This window comes from Oryctolagus cuniculus, chromosome 3, assembly GCF_051225735.1.
Source record: "Oryctolagus cuniculus isolate XC-2025 breed Fujian yellow rabbit chromosome 3, ASM5122573v1, whole genome shotgun sequence".
Classification (NCBI taxonomy): Eukaryota; Metazoa; Chordata; class Mammalia; order Lagomorpha; family Leporidae; genus Oryctolagus; species Oryctolagus cuniculus.
In genome coordinates, this window is record NC_142869.1 from 41,398,789 (window position 1) to 41,416,439 (window position 17,651).

A 17,651-nucleotide genomic window follows, 5' to 3' on the forward strand; every position below is an offset into this window, starting at 1 on the left:
ATCAAATACCTACTTCATCTTTTTCCCCTTCTTTTTGGTCTTATGTATATAATATTCAATATTTTTCTTTGTCAAACCCAAAAATACAAAAAAAAAATGGCAAGGTACTGTTGGCCTAAAATTATGTAGTCTTAAATATTTAAAAATAATGTGGAACAGAAAGAAAAATCCCTCAAATTCCATAAAAGAGTTGTTTCCCAGCATGACACATATGATTATAGTATATTACAGATCTTAAGTCATCTGAATTTTGTTCCATTGACAGTTTAGCATGACTATCTCCACAGATGTAAAGAAATTATACTTGTTACGAAAAAAATTGGAAGTGAGAGTTCTAATCTAATGAGGGATGTATCTTATTCACTTGGTTGCTGACCACAAATCTTTTTTTTATCAACTACCCCAGTATGTGCACAGCAACATCTACAAACATAAATCAGGAAGGAGTTGTTTCAAGCACATTGTGTATATTTTTAAAAGCATCACTTAAAGCATTCTTTCATGACAAAGTGCAATGTCACTTTTGTTTTATCATAAATAAAGGAAATACCAGATTAATTCATGGCACAAAGTTTCCTGCCAAAAGTAAATGTTGCTTGAATTTATCATAAGTGATTTATTGTCATTATCATTATTCTCTTATGCTCTGATTTAGTTGGTCTCATCTTTTTATGGACTACATTGACTCCTATTCCTTCACCCTCCTCAACTTGTGCCATGGAAACTCCATGCAGTGGGATAAATCTCAAGGGGATGATGTGATGGATTGATTTGAAAAAAAAAAAAATGCTTAAGAGTTTATATTTCCACATATATATCATTCTACCCTGATGTGGAAGAAAAATATTGGAAGAACCAGTGTTCTAAATATGAAATTCGATTTTCTTTAGAAGTTCAGTAATTCATCAAATTTATGCAAAATATATTTACTTTGCACCTAATATGTGGCAGACACTGGGCAATGGGCACCCAGCTTTCACTGAGCTCAGTTTCCAATGTAACTGCTGATAATCCAACAGAGAGATCTTACAAATATACCCACAAGATGTCAAAAATGTTATTAAAATCTCAAGAAATGTAAGAACAGAAAATGAGTGAGTGGGTTGAATGTTATTTTATATGGTCTGGTCAGAGAGCTAATATTTCAGTAATAGATGGAGCCAAGGATGATTTAGGGAAAATAAACACTACTATAAGAAAAGAATCTCAGTATTATTAATGTCTTGAGAAACTAAAATTAAAACAACAATATAGGGAGAAATGTGATGAGAATGTTTTCCAAAGAAGCTCACTTTTGTTCTGATAGAAATTTTAATACAATTTATTTTTTTTAACTTAACAGATTTATTGAAATATAATTCATATACCATATAATATACACATTCACAGTGTATAACTTGGTGGTTTTTAGTATATTCATAAATTGTGCAACCATCACTATAACCAATTTTATAATATTTTCATCACCTCAGAAAGGAATCCTATACCCAACAGCATTTACTCCCATTTCCTCCCAGTCCCCTGAGAACCAGAAAACTATCTACTTCCTGTCTCTGCTACAGAGTTGCTTATTCTGAGCATTTCTTATACATGGAATTACACAATACAGGGTTCTTTGTAGCTGTATTCTTTCACTCAACATGGAATGATTACTTTTTTCCTAGATTTTTCAGTCTTCCTTCATATTATAGCATTGTAGCAGAAATGTAAAATCATGAAGCCACATTAGAACCCAGTAGTTCCTCAAAAGGTTCGACATGCAGTGACCATCTCACCAAGCAATTCTACTCCCAGGTTTGTGTGTGTGTGTGTGTGTGTGTGTGTTTGTGTGTATAAAATCTCCAAGAGAAATGAAAACAGGTATTCAAGACTTTGTACACAAATGCTCATTGTTACTTTATTCACAATAGTCAAAAGATGGAAACAAACCAGAATCTCCATCAAATGATGAATGGGTGAACAATACATGGCATATCCATGCAATGAAACATTACTGAGCCATAACATGAATTAAGTACTGATATATGCTGCAACATGAATGTAACTTCTAACTTTTTGGATTTATACTCACAAAGGATTCATATTGCAGATTTTTAAAAATGTTAACATGACTGGCATTTTAGAACTAGGGAATGACAGTGTATTAGAAATGAGGTTCAAAAGACAAGATTGATATGCTCCATTGAAAGGATTTCTTGTTCCTCATTTTTCAAAATTGTTTCATGTGCAATGGCAACTTCACAAACAAAAAGGCTGCCCATTTTTGTGGTTGGAAAATTTCCCTTATGAAAGCATTTCAATGAATATCCAACTCCTTGACTCTATCCTAATCTACTAGGCAAGGGATATATATTACTAAGTCACTTAAAAATCATTTATTTATTTTTTCTGTTTGAAGTTGGAGAGAGAGAAACAGGGAGCTCCCAGTTGCCAATCTACTCCTCAAATGTCCACGAAATCCAAGACCAGGTGAAAATTGGAAGTGCGGAACTCAATCCAGCTCTCCCACATGGATGGTAGGGACTCAAGTAACCAAGTTATGCCCTAATGCCTCCAAAGGTGTGTAAGAGAAGGAAGGTGGAAACAGGGTCACACCAGGCTCAAACTCAGACACTCCAATGTGGATATCACAAGTGGCATCCTAACCATTAAGGCAAATACCCACTGCCCCTAGTAGGTCATTTTTAATATAAAGTATTAATGGTGTTTAACCTTAAAGTAACTCACTTTGGGGATTTTTCATGAAGACGCTGAAATACATCACAGAATAAAATTAATTCATACTTTTTTCTGGAAGTTGTTGCTAATATTAAGATATTTCATGTTATAGTTACATATCTATATATTGAATAATGTTATTCATACTTTGCATGTTTTCTCCTTTGATTGAGAAGCTGCTGTCAATGTTAAATTTGTGATTTTTCCTAGTAGATAGAAAATATAACTTATCATAATTTAGTCAGTTTATTGTATAAACACATTAGGCTAGATCCATGAGTATATTGTCATAAGCTACACACAAATTTGTTTTTACTTTTAGAGGAATCATCATAGACTGGTACTTTGTTTTAGCTTAGAGTTGTTGGCATAGATACCATCAACATCTAGTGAAATCATCCTGAAAAGAGCTGGATTTATGGTATCTGTGGAGTGAGAGTCACTCTGGCCAACATCCAATCAAGTCATTAAAATTTAGAGGCGGATCTTCTGAAATGAGAGAATAAAATCGTCTTTGTGTATAAATTGTTTTATTAGATAATGTGTTGATACTGCAATATTTCAATTCAGGTAGAAGGCATTTTAATTAATATGTGGGTTAAAATACATATAAATCTTAGGGAGGATAAAACCCATGCCTTAGCTAGAGACATCTGAGCCAGGCAACAGATGGAGCAGGTCCTTGAACCAGACCTTGAATCAGGGACACTGCTTAACTCGAGGCTTGCTTAGAGGGGTAATCTTATTAAACTTTCTGCATCATTCCTCCAGAAAAGAAATCTCAGTAAAGTAAAATAAACAGAGAATACCTGAAGTTAAGACTTAATATCACTAAATCTGAAATAGTGACATGTTTAGACACACATGCAGCTTTAAAGAAATGCCCGGGGATCTTGGCAGCAAACCACCTCTTTGATAGCTCATAAAAGTGTTCTGCATCATCACTCTGCAGGTGAATTTTCTCCACCTTCCAACAACTAAGTAGCATGAGAAGCACCAATTTTCAGCAATTCTGAGTATTATGGGGAGGCTATTATTAACTCTGAGGAGTTAATAAATGGATGGGCATGCAGAGAATCAGAGCACATTTGAGGAGGGGATAATTTACCAAATTCCTGGGATCTAATTGAAATGAAAGAGCTTTTGCTTTGTTCACAAGCAGCCTTTTTTTAGAAGTACCAGTGGTTTCTTACATCACTTGTACTAACTGGGCCCCAGTCTCTTGGTCAAGTTAGAAAATGAGGGCATTGGGGGCCAGCGTTGTGGCATAGTGGGCAAAGGACTGCCTATGATGCCAGCATCTCATATGGGTGCCAATTCATGCCCTGGCTGCTCCACTTCTGATCCAGCTCTCTGTTAGTGACCTGGGAAGAGCAGCAAAGGATGGCTCAAGAGCTTGTGCCCCTGCCACCTATGTAGGAGACCCAAATGAAGCTCTTGGCTCCTGGATTCAGCCTGGCCCAGCACTGGCTATTGCGGCACTTGGGTTGTGAAGCACTGGATGAAAGATCTCTGTCTCTCCCTGTTTCCATAACTCTGACTTTCAAAATAAATAAATACTTTAAAAAAAGAAATAAGGGGATTAATAACTAAGATCTTTCATAACTCAAAATATCTATCAGGTCATTTTAGCCAGCTGATAATTTATCAATTTAAAACATCATATTTAATTTTTCTAAGTACCACCTTCGTGTCCATTATCCCTTATGGAAGAGTTGCATCTTTAAAGTAAAGTTGCCTCTTGCAATGCCAGCATCCCATACAGGCACCGACTTGAGTCTCAGCTGCTCCACTTCCTATCAAGCTCCCTGCTGATGTGAAGATGGCTCACGTGCTTGGGCCCCTGCACTCACATGGGAGACATGGACGATGATCCTGGATCCTGGCTTTGGTCTAGCCAAGCCTTTGTCATTGTAATCATTTAGGGAGTAAACCAGCGGATGTAAGATCTCTCTCTCTCTCTCTTTCTCTCTCTGAGTCTGCCTTTCAAATAAATAAAATAAATTTATCAAAAAAGAAGTCATCTTCTATTACAACATTAATGAGTTACTCAAATACCAAGATACAGGGCAGATGATGTGGTATGATAAAAGAAAAGGGCTTGGACACTTCAAAAGAGAAATCATTTTAATTAAATGAAGAGTAATAAAAGGCAAAAAAGTATGAAAAACAGATTTAATTGCAAGATGGACTGAATACTATTTTTTTAAAAATTTATTTATTTATTTGAAAGAGTTACATAGAGAGAAGAGAGGCAGAAAGAGAGGTCTTCCATTTAATGGTTCACTCCCCAATTGGCCTCAACAGCCAGAGCTGCGCCGATCTGAAGCCAGGAGCTGGGAGCTTCCTCCAAGTCTCCCATGTGGGCTCAGAAACACAAGGACTTGGCCATCTTCTACTGCTTTCCCAGGCCATAGTAGAGAGCTGGATCGGAAGTGGAGCAGCAGGGACTAGAACCCGGCGCCCACATGGGATGCTGGCACTTCAGGCCAAAGCGTTAATCCACTGCGCCACAGTGCTGGCCCCAAACTGAACTATTTTATGAATCAAATACACCTAGTATTTTAAAGTCAGGGTAGCCATCTACCTACAATTGTTCGACCTATAACTGATGCTAGGAAAGTGGTTTTCAGGGGCAGTGGCTTTGTCCTCCAGAATATCTCACCTGTAGCCTGTCCTTCCTTCTGCATGGCTACAAACCTCCAGTTAGGACTTTCTTCTTACTTAACACCTAATTACTCCACCACTACCAACCTGATCCTCTGGGTCCAGTTTTTTACAAACACCTACTTACCTATCATGTTCAGTGCATTAGCACTTTGATTGTGTTGCTTCCCTCTCTCTTATCTGTCTACCCAATATTTGAAGTGCAGGTTCAATGATCATTCCTGCCTAGATATCTTCACTGATCTTATATTCCTTTACTAAGAATACTCCTTTCTCCTTTTATTATCCCTTCAATTTAAAGTCACCTTTAAATTCAAAGATTAAATCCTTTTATATATGAAACACTCATTGGATACTCTGGTCTTCATTATCCTTTATACATTTCTGTTCCGGCCTGCTTTGAATGTTGGGAACAGAAGTGAAACACTCATATCTTCAGGGAAGAGGGGCCAGGTAGGTTGCACAAATGAGTGAAGTGAGCTAGAATAGAGTATTATTAGGGAAAGTCATGGCGAATTGGAGTGCCTGTAATATATTTAACAGGATAGTTCCTACTCAGAGATAACCAATTTCTGTTATGTGGGTATGCCCACTGTTGCCTCATTTTCCAAAATATAATTTAAAATCCAGACTTTTTACCTGACGTGGCCCCTTGTTTAAAACACTATGAGCTGGGGATAGGTGTTTGACCCATGAGTAAGTTGTACTTGGATGCCTGTGTCCCATATCCAAGTGCCTGGGTTCGAGTCCCAGCTTCACTCTTCAATCCAGCTTCCTGGAAGTCAACAGGTGATGGCTCAAGCACTGGGTCCCTGCCACCCAAATCAGAGACCTGGATTGAGTTCTGAGTACATGGCTTCACCCTGGCCCCATTAGCAATAATTTAAAAAACACCATGGGCAAAACAAAGTATGATTTCATGTCTGTAGACTGAATTAGTCTGCAAGTACACCAGTATGGCCTCTGTATCTAAATCATTTACTTTCGGCATTTCATGCTAGAATATGTACACACATGCACACACTCAATACTTTTCTTAATAGTTAAGATATTCTCACTTTTTCTATGAGTTATGTGAATATTTTCTGTATTTTTAGAATCATAAATCAATGCTTCACTATGTTAATGAACTGTGATACACGTTTAATGAGCATGTATGTTAATGTTAATGAACATGTGATACATGATACAGAGGATACCACTGCTGACTGAGGACAGGAAACCCTCATCGTGAATTAGTTATTACATTGTCCTAAGCAACAGAAATTTATCTCTTTTGAGACCAGCAAGAACACAGATTTTTACAGATAGGAAAGTTTCACTAGATCACATATTTAAATACAGTTTCAATTTATTATTATTAACACTTAATTAACTCAGTTTGTACCTGTCAGCTAATGTCAGCTTTGTCACATTTAGTAATATGGTTCATATTATGTTATTAGTAACATATGCTTCATAAGTTCAATTTCTGATATAATTTTGTTTCCTAGAGACAGACTATTTAATTTTTAACATTTTTAAGATTTTATTTATTTATTTGAAAATCACAGTTACAGAGAGAGAGGTGAGAGAGAGAGAGAGAGAGGGAGACGTCTTCCATCTGCTGGTTCCCTCCCTAGATGGCCACAGTGGCTGGAGCTGATGCAAGCTGAAGACAGGAGCGCTGAGTTTTCCACATGGATGGTGGGGGACAAGCACTTGGGCCATTTTCTGCTGCTTTACCAGGTCAATAGCAAGGAACTGAATTGGACTTGGAACAGCCAGGACACAAACCAGCACCCATATGGGATGCTGGCAACACAGGTGGTGGCTTAACCCACTGCACCACAACATTGGACCCAAGAGACATATTTTTATTAAGGTAAACTGGTCAGCAAACTTAGTAAAATTAGACCCAGTTAAGTAATTTGATATATCAACTAAGGATATCATTTAAGTAAGATAGTGATGATTGCTGATTTTATTAATTCAGTAATGATAAATCTTCAAATTTTTTGACAGACAGAGTTAGACAGTGTGTGAGAGAGAGAGAGAGAGACAGAGACAGAGAGAAAGGTCTTCCTTTTTTCCATTGGTTCACCCCCAAGTGGCCACTATGGCAGGCGCGCTGCACCAATCCAAAGCCAGGAGCCAGGTGCTTCCTCCTGGTCTCCCATGCAGGTGCAGGGCCCAAGGACCATCTTCCACTGCACTCCCAGACCACAGCAGAGCTGGACTGGAAGAGGAGCAACCAGGCGTCCCGACCGGGACCAGAACCTGGGGTGCTGGCGCCGCAGGCGGAGGATTAGCCTATTGAGCTGCAATAACTTATATGTCATGTCTAAGCCCTTATCTGTGCAGAACATATGAACTAGGATCTTGAGTAGGTTCACTGAAGAAAAGGATGAGGTTGGACTACTTTATGGAGAAGGAATTAATAAGCTTTAGTTTCTAAGACAAAAAGAGGATTCTTGGGGATGGTGTTGTGGCATAACAGGTTAATTCCCAACAAATGTGACCAGCATCTCATATGAGCATATGAGCACCAGTTCGAGTCCCAGTTGCTCCACTTCCAATCCAGCTCCCTGTTAATGAGCCTGGGAAAGCAGTGGGCCCTGTCACTTGTGTGGGAGACTAGTACAGAGTTACAGGCTTCTGACTGAGGCCTTGCCCAACCCTGACAGTGTGGACATTTGGGGAACAAACGAGAGGATGGAAGATCTCTCTCTCTCTCTCTCTCTCTCTCTCTCTCTTTCTCATCTCTGCACCTCTGGTTTTCAAATAAATAAATAAATAAATAAGCACATCTTAGGAAAGCAGTAGATTCTTTGGGAAAGATGTCCAGCTGTGTGTACACTGTCGTGCTGGGACAGCAAGGTAGAAACGATTGAGGCCAAGAAGCAAAGGGAAGATGCCAAACTCAGAAACAGAGACAGGAAGAGCAGGGAATCAAAGCCTGCACAGTGAGCAGCTGTGGGTTCAGCAAAAACTCTAGGGGCTCTCTGAGGAGGGGAGGGGGGAAGGAGGGAAGAAGAGGTACTGGCGCTGCCTGCAGAGCACACTGCTCTCCCAGCTTGTGTGCCTTCAAGAGCCTGTTTTGAAGGCCACAGGATGAATACTGACTTTCTCTTTGTCACAGAAACATCACAGCCCGAAGGAGTGAACTCTCCCAACCGCACACACTCCAAGGCTCACCTATCAGAACGTAGGGAAAATAGAACACACATTAATCAATCAACAGTTTTGAAGCATTACTGATTTCCCTATTTGCATTTCTTTTTCTTGTTTAAATGGTAACATCCTCTAGGACTAAGTCATATCTTAGTTATCTAAATTACTAAATGTATCAGATGAATATAGTGTTTTGTTTTAGTGAATAATTAGAATGAGAAAAAGAAATTACAAATATGGGTTGATTGGGACTGGATTTTTCTGAGTCATTGTAGAGATCTGGAGAGGAAAGAACTTAAATAAAATCACAGTACCAGCCTACCTCCTCCCTCCCTGAAGGCTTTGGGATGAGGCATTAACGCCTCTTCAATCTTTCCCTTCTCAACAGGAACAGTCCTGTTTGCAAATGAGTGTGAGACTGGATCCTGATAGGCAACCCACCAACCTGTTTAGGAAAAGAGGACTTTCCTGCCCCAATCATTCCTTGTTATGGTTTGGGGAATATGCACTGGGTGTCTGGCTTAAAGCAGTTTATAAAAAGCAGTCTCTAACCCCAACTCCACAAACCTTCTCTTTGGATCACTTCCCTCACCCCGAAGGCCAGTCTCTACCCCAAATGACAGCTTAGTGTAGGTAGCAAAAGAGGACCTTTTTTTTTTTTTTTTTTTTTTTTGAAAGGCAGAGTTAGACAGTGAGAGAGAGAGAGAGACAGAAAGAAAGGTCTTCCTTCTTTTTGGCTCACCCCCCAAATGGCCGCTGCGGCAGGCGCGCTGTGCTGATCCGAAACCAGGAGCCAGGTGCTTCTCCTGGTCTCCCATGTGGGTGCAGGGCCCAAACACTTGGGCCATCCTCCACTGCATTCCCGGGCCACAGCAGAGAGCTGGCCTGGAAGAGGGGCAACCGGGACAGAATCCGGCCCCCAACTGGGACTAGAACCCCGTGTGCCAGCGCAACAGGGAGGATTAGCCAAGTGAGCTGGTAGACCTTTCTTTTTAGAATGCAATTCAACATCCAGAAAGAGAAAATCTTGTAATGTAACATAAGAGATAAGATAGCTTAAAGTTAATGACAAAAGTTCTGGTTTTATTTCCCAGGTTCTCCCACAGACCGGATCTCCAGGAGAGCCTGCTCGTCATCCTTTCAGCATCCAGAGGGGTCAGGTGGGGCACACCATGACAGCTGGCCTGGCAAGGGAGGCAGCACCTGAGGACCTGAGGGTGGTGGTGAAGGGACCTAGGTGAGGGAGGCGAGTGCCAGCCCCCTTTGCATCCCAGATAGCTTTCAGGGTTACGTTAGTTACCTACTCAAGAAGCACATTGAGGGGCCAGCGTTGTGGTGTAGAGGGTAAAGCCGCCACCTGTGACACTGGTATCTCATAGGGACACCAGTTCAAGGCCCAGCTGTTCCACTTCTGATCCAGCTCCCTGCTAATGGCCTGGGAAAAGCAACAGAAGATGACCCAAGTACTTGAGCCCCTGGTACCCAGGTGGGAGGTCCAAATGGAGTTCCAGGCTCCAGCCTTTGGCCTGGCCCAGCCCTGGTTGGTGTGGCCATCTGGGGAATGAATGAACCAGCAGATGGAATATTTCTCTATTTCTTTCTGTCTGTAATTCTGACTTTAAAATAAAATAAACAAATCCTTAAAATAAAAAAAAAGCACACTGAGCAGCTATTAGATGTGCACATTTCTAGTGGTCTCTAAGTTAATTAATTTCATCACAATCTACACTTGCTTCCCTAGTAACAGGGAAAGCAGAAGACTTGTCTTTTATTATGGAGAGTTCGAGACACAATGAGGGTTTCAAAGCATTTTTCCCTGGCCAGCCAATAGTTCTGGATTTACACCAATTTCAAGTTGGAACACAGTGGGGAGCAGTCAGATGTACACACATTCTAGAATCCTATAGACCTTGATGACTTACTATGGGAGTTGTTGGAAAACCACTAATTTTTGTAGGTGTACTTTGGGGTGTTAAAGTGTTGGAAGAATCCTGTGCTTCAGTCTCTTTATTTATAAGTAATAATAATAGCCTCCTTGACAAGGTGTCAGGAGAAATAATTAACATAGATTAAATGACCAGCACCTGGTAGAAGTCTTTATGTTGTAGCTGCTGTTACTATAGCCATGCAATTTGTAGCCCTATAGAGGAGCAGTGTGTCATTCTTCCAATTCAGAATTCTTGGCTGGGTGTTTCTTTGTCTAGCTTTTATTTTTCTTGTCTCACATAGTTTACTTTTAAGGTAAGGAGAAGTTGACAGCTTTATGAAAAAAATCTGGGCATGAATTTTAATATTTAATTTAGATCCAAAATGCTTTAGAAAAAAAGACTTTTTTGTAAATTTACATTCATATTGTGGTGTGACTATCAATTCATGTAGTAAATAAATTTGTCTTTGTAGAGGTGAACAGAAATGTAAATGTAATGAAATATCTGAAAATAGTTCTTGTAACAAAGAGATGATTCAAAATTCTCTTTGTTAATGTGGTTTGAATATTTGATTTCAATTTGGTATTTACCTATTCTGTGAGAGTGAAATCTTTGGATAAGTGAAAATGTGAAAGAGGTCTTCATAGAAAAAAATATTCCTCGTGTTTCTTAAAATTGGCTTAATTATCAGTGTCTAATTCTGATTTGAAAATAGATTTTAGTACCATATGCATGATATGAATGGAATAATACAATCAAGGCCTGAGACCATAAAATCTGGTTTGTTTTCTTTTATCTTTTCTAGGCTTTAAAACATATTCTACTCACCAAAGAGATTTTTAAAAATAGAAAATAAAAAAGAGTAAATATTAATATTATGATTTAGATGCTTTTGCTAAAATGTAAAAAAGTTATAAAAATTCCAACTGTGAATTATTGGGGATTTACACATATAGCATATCTATATATATGGTCATGTACCTATAAATATGTTTCTGAAGACACTATTTAAAATATTAAAAATAGAAGTAATCTTGAAGGTTTAGATCTGGACAATTAGTTAAATGAACTATTTTGTGTGTCCTCTGATAGAATATCACAGCTCAGCCAAAACTGATTTCATAAAATACTTGTAAATGGTGGGAAATATTTACATTGTTACAATTCATTCAGCAAAATATTAAGTTACCAAAACGTGTGTGCATGTACCACAGACTTTACCAACTAGCACAGTTAAGAAAAAAGCCACAGTTCTACAGCAGCTGCAGGCCCCACAGGTCATATTACTTATTCCACATATACCAATTAAGAGATTCATGTTCTAATTTTGATTGCATATTTTTCTAACAGTTTCATTCAGCCATTCTTATGATGCTGCAAGCTCAAGATAATCATTTTTAAGATAATAATTTTTCATTCAATAAATTCATGATATTTGTATCAAACTCAGCATTCCAAGATTTCTTTGGAGTTGCTTCCCGTGATGCATTCTTACAGTCAATATAAACTCAAGCTTTCTTCCAGAATAGGATCCACTTAAATACAATCAATTCTTCCACTCCTGTCTTTTTGTAATCTAGGCTTTTTCAGAGTTACCCCAACTTGAATTCTTTCTAATTATTCAAAATTTAAAGTTGAGCTAGGAGGGGGAGACATAAATCCCAACTACAATGGAGTTCTGGGGAGCTATCAGGAGGTTCTAAGTCTGTAGAGTGTGCCCTATGGAGGGTAAAAACAAAACAAAACAAAACACCTGGGTGATAACACAGGGAGGTCAAAGTTCTCTCTGAGATGGTTTCTACTTTTTCGCAGGCTTTTAACAAGTATCTGAAAAGACATTTCCTTGGATGTCCTCTCCTCTCCTCCTCTAGCCCCGCCTCCCTTTCTCACTTCTTCTCTCCTCCCAGTGTTCTCTGCTTCTGTCTGTATCTAAATAAATAATTCTTCCACCTGACCCTAGTAGATTCAGATTCAAAGAATAAATTAACTTTAGGATTAAAAGAACACTCCCCATTATAAGAAATGAATAGGAGACTAAGGCAGACGGGAAGAAAAAAGTGGGCATTTTGAGTTTTTACCATTAGCAAACTAATCTAGAAAATCAGAAGTCAAATCGACAATCCCTTCCTTATGTAGTCAATCACAAACCTGTGCTTTTAAATATCACAGGTTGATGAAATATATTGTACACTAAAGCTGTCAAAAGTAGTGGTTTTCCAACAACTCAAAATAACGTTGTTCAGTGTTTTTTTTCTCTGCGGAGTTTAATACAGTTATCACAAAAAGCAGAAGTGAGAATGTTGGTGATGTTATAGCTTATTTTGATCCCACAAAGGAATTGAATTTCTATTTTAAAACTAAATATCTAAAATTTTTAAAAAATGCTTTGCAAAATACAAACTTGCAAGCAATAACTGCGCACATCATAGAAAAGCTGTTTTTTAATGAATTAGTTTTAGCAGAAGCCACTAATTATATAATCTGTAGAGAATTTTAGTGATATGTGTCTTATTTATCATTTAATTATAATCTTGATAGACTCCAGTTTTTCTGCATATAAAAGTAGATTGTAGAAATGTGAATTTAAGAAACATGAGGGTAAATCCATTGGAAAAAAATGATTTTATCTAGAGCTACCTTCAACTAAAATTCAACCAAAATATATATACACATATATACAATTTTAATATATTTTGTGCATACGTTATTAGTTAAAATAAAAATATTATATTTCTTTTAATGATAAGTGTCAAAAGAGAATATCTTTATTGTAACTCAAAAGCCCTTATTTATACTTAATTCTTTGTTAATATAACTCTAATAATGAAATCATTTGGATCTGCCAACTTCATTATAATAATACATAGTAAGAATGATGTACAGTGTTAAAAAAAGTTTGTGGTTTTGAAAAAAGAAACAAGGCAAATTTAACGGCTTTAATATCAGAACAGGATTTTAAAAAGTTGCTGTATATTTGAATACATAGAAATACGATGGTTCTAATATCACTAGAAATTAAATAGTAGGAAGCAGATTTTCTTCTTTTGTGTGTGAGCCAGCACTGAAATATATAAATCTTGCACTTATAAATATACATTTTCTCATTGTAGATGAACCAGATGGCGGTGAAATGAAACTCGTGTACCAAATTTTGAATGCTGAGCTGCTCGTTTCCCTATCTTCTCAAGGTGGAACCGGGTTGTGACTTCACCCTTTTTCAAGAGGTGAATTTATCATCAGGAAAAGACTAATGCCAGAAAGCAGTCCCCTTCAAAGAACTCTAAGCTGTCATCTATACAAATGCCAATGGACTTCAGAGAAAAATAAAACTGAAACTATAGAAGGAGCTATCCAGGGAAGCCCTTACTTGGCAAAACTACATGAGAATGTATGAATGACTCCAGAATAAAGTTGGTTGCTCACACCTGGAATCAGTCCTGAATGGGGGTGAGGGGAAGAAGGGATCCAGGGGGTAGGAGAAGAAGGGATCAGACAATAAACATGCACTTCCCAAAAAGGATTGACGGACAATAATAAAAATCACTCAGTGTTGGTCTGCTCTATACTATCACCAAGCATCAACAGTTCTACCAATTAGTGAGCTCCTTCCACAGGGCACATGTCTGCCACTACCCTCCCTCACCTTGCTATACAACTGAACAGTAGGGTGCGTTTAAAGCACAGCTAGGACTACATGCAAAACTTTGAACATCATTCATGGAACTCTACTGTTTGCATTATAATTTACATTGTTATTTTGATTTTCATTAAAGATACTTTCAGTTATTTTCCCCAAAGGCTAAGATTTTCATTCAAAAGGGAAAAGAGATATACTTTTTTTTTTTTTTTTTTTTGACAGGCAGAGTGGACAGTGAGAGAGAGAGACAGTTGGTTCACCCTCCAATGGCCACTGTGGCCGACGTGCTGCAGCCGGCGCATTGCACTGATCAGAAGCCAGGAGCCAGGTACTTATCCTGGTCTCCCATGGGGTGCAGGGCCCAAGCACCTGGGCCATCCTCCACTGCACTCCCGGGCCATAGTAGAGAGCTGGCCTGGAAGAGGGGCAACCGGGACAGAATCCGGTGTCCCAACCAGGACTAGAACCCGGTGTGCTGGTGCCGCAAGGCGGAGGATTAGCCTAGTGAGCCGCGGCGCCGGCCAAAGAGATATACTTTTATAATTAAAAATGTGGATATACCCTGTTGTTAGAACTAAGTTGCAAATATCACCCCTATGCATATATTTCCTGAGCTTGGTCCAATGATTTGACCCAAAAGTGACATTTTACCTTGATTTCTCTTAGTGCTATGAAAGTTGTCGGAATGAAACTGGAGGCACTTTTGTTAAACTCTAACCAGAATGAGCAGTGATAAATAAAGCCAGCAGGTTATAAAGGAGGGGTTCTCATGCACACATACCTGAACTCTCCCAAAAGATGGCCAGAACTTTGAAGACAGACTATCATGACATTTACATTAAAAATACTTCTGTAAAGACATCTGTACCACTGCCTGCTCAACCTCAGATGGGTGTCATCTTACTTGATCTTTGTGGCCTACGATTATTATTTCAAAATAATTTATGTGAATCTCATCACTTTACCTTATTTAAAAAGATTAATTTATTTGCTTGAAAGAGTTACTAAGAGAGAGGGAGAGACAAAGAGAGAAAGAGATCTTTTTTCCACTGGTTCACTCCCCAAAGGGCAGCAATGGCCAGGGCTGTACCAGGCCAAAGCTAGGAGCCTAGAACTCCATCTGGGTCTCCTATGTGGATGGCAGGGTCTGAAGCACTTTAGCCATCATCTGCTGTTTTTCCAGGCACATTAGCAGTCAGTTGGATCAGAAGTGGAGCAGCCATGACTGATCTGGTACTCAGAGTAGCAGCTTAACTTTCTGTGTCACAATGCCAACTCCCATCGTTTTACCTTTAAAAGTTGTCCCTTCCCTCAGCTTCCCTGAATACAGGCCATAATGTAAATAATTGCTATAATGTAAGCACCAAAAGGAGAATACTATGATTTATGATTGATTGAAGGCACCAAGAATATGAAAATCTGTAAATCTACACTGTTACATAAAAAGAAAAAAAAGAACTCCAACATATTCTAAGGAAAGAGAGTATGCATATCCTTGTTGAATTTTGTTACTGCACCATGTTGATGTTTCTGACTCACTTGAACAGCACAGAGATGAAAGAACGCGAAATAAGTCTGAAGCAAAATGTTTATGACAGAAGGGGACATAGCATGAGGAAAATCCTAATTGTTGACTGTTGTGATCATTAGCAAGACAAAGTCATTAAATTACAGCTTAATCAAGTATTCAGATATCCATATCAATTATATAGTCCCAAGAACATTTAAATAGGGACACTTCATTAAGTACAAAGTTTTTAAAATAATAATAAATAAAAAATAATAATAGAAAAGCCTTTAACTTCATGTAATTTGAGAATGATTTGAAGTTACAGTTGCTTAGGGTTAAAAGAAAAACTCATTTATTTAAATTGGGAATCAAAATGCCATACTGTGTTGTTGGCTGTGGTGGTGGAGTAGAGTGGAGTGTGGGGTTAGCCTTATGGCTGAGATGACCATTTCCCACATTGGAGTACCTGGATTCAGTTCCCAGTTCTGGGGCTGCCTTCTGACTCCAGCTTCCTGCTAATGAGCACACTGGGAGGCAACATTGAGGGTTCAAGTAGTTGGGGTCCCTGCCACCCATGAGACAAACCTGGATCAGGCTCCTGTCTCCTGGTGATAAATAAATAAGCTCAAACTCAGCTGCTACAGACATTTGGGGAGTAAACCAATGAATAAGTATTCTAATTCTCACTCTCTCTCTCCATCTCTTAAATAAATAAGTAAAAATTTTTAGCAGTCTCTATTGAATCAAATGAGAGCAAGTACTTCAGAACTTGAGTGGATAGAAAGATGAGGGAATGTATTTTGACTAGAGCTCAGATAAATGGGCAAAGGGGATCGCTGTGGTGAGTTCTGGAACTACTGCTGTAACAACTGTAAACATACATCAGTGTGTTTCATCAGGGTCATGGAGAAAGATCTCCTCAACTTTTTCGTGCAAATATCAGGTGTTTATCTACCTCAATTAACTGCAAAAGTAATTCCTTTCCTTTCCCTGTGCCAAGCATCAACCCACTCTTAGAGGATTTTGGTTTAATATAAAAAACACTTTAAAGGACTAAAAATTACTACTATGAAAAAAATCTGTGTATATTTGATATTTTGTGTAATTGTAAACTAGAAAAGAAGTTATCTTCTCATGGTAAATCTAATGTGAAATAAGTAGTTGGATAATTGACTTAGACTTAAGATTTTAGATTGGAATCCTATTAAGTTTATAGTATTAAAGCTTTTACAAGAACTTCAGGTCTGCCCTATTTACAAATTTAACTTGTTATAATAATACTCCATCAGGAAGACATTATTTGAATTATTTAAAAGTTAACTGAAGTAACTACACAGGAAATCAGGTTAATAAGTGCAGTTTTAAATATTTTAATATGTGTAATAAATTAAGTTTGTATAAAGAACCAACTAGTGCTTAAAATTCCCCAAAGGTCATTAAATTGCTATAATTAGAATAATACCATTCGTAAGCTAAAAGCATACAAAAGAGCCCCTATGCTTTTGCTTTTTTCTGGCATCCAAGGAGAACAGAGAGAAAGACCTGGAGAAGCCTAGACGAACTACCTGGAGATGCAGGACAACTAACCACAGGATGCAGCCCCCACACATCTGGCACTCCACAACCCCTGTCTCAGGCCCCCAGCCCCAGCCCTGGCAACCTCATGTTATGAAAAATGTCAGTCAGAGAAAACGTGGAAGTCTTAGCAAAAGGAAAGAACTTAGTGTTTTACTGAACACTGTGTATGCCTTTGGGTGCATATTATCACCATCCCTTACAAGTTGCCTTTTGCAGTTTGCTAATGGAGGACTCCCACATCCCCTAGCACTATGCTCCTGGTCATGGCCTGGCCCAGTGCTGGAGTTAAAGGCATCTGGGGGATGAATCAGATGGGGTATCTCTGCTTCTTTCTCTCTCTCTTTCTCTCTCTCTCTCTGTCAAGTAAAATAAAATAAAATAAAATAAAAGTGTATCTAGAAAAGGAAGACTGAGTGTTGATGTGTTAAGGAGCTGCACTGAGGTGCTCAGGCAATTTTTG

The 17,651-nt window shown here is 38.4% G+C and overlaps 1 long non-coding RNA gene across 4 annotated transcripts in view; it reads left to right on the forward strand.

Annotated features, from left to right (window-relative positions):
- Nucleotides 1-13,890, forward strand: part of LOC103348808 (uncharacterized) — a 34,991-nt gene extending 21,101 nt beyond the window's left edge. Inside the window, exons 3-5 of one of the 4 annotated variants that reach the window (XR_011387171.2) lie at nucleotides 2,399-2,516; nucleotides 9,633-9,775; nucleotides 13,577-13,890. This is a non-coding gene — a long non-coding RNA (uncharacterized LOC103348808). The remainder of the gene's footprint in view (nucleotides 1-2,398; nucleotides 2,517-9,632; nucleotides 9,776-13,576) is intronic. The other 3 variants (XR_011387172.2, XR_011387173.2, XR_007920614.3) reach the window with 3 other exon arrangements.
- The last annotated feature ends 3,761 nt before the right edge of the window (nucleotides 13,891-17,651 follow it).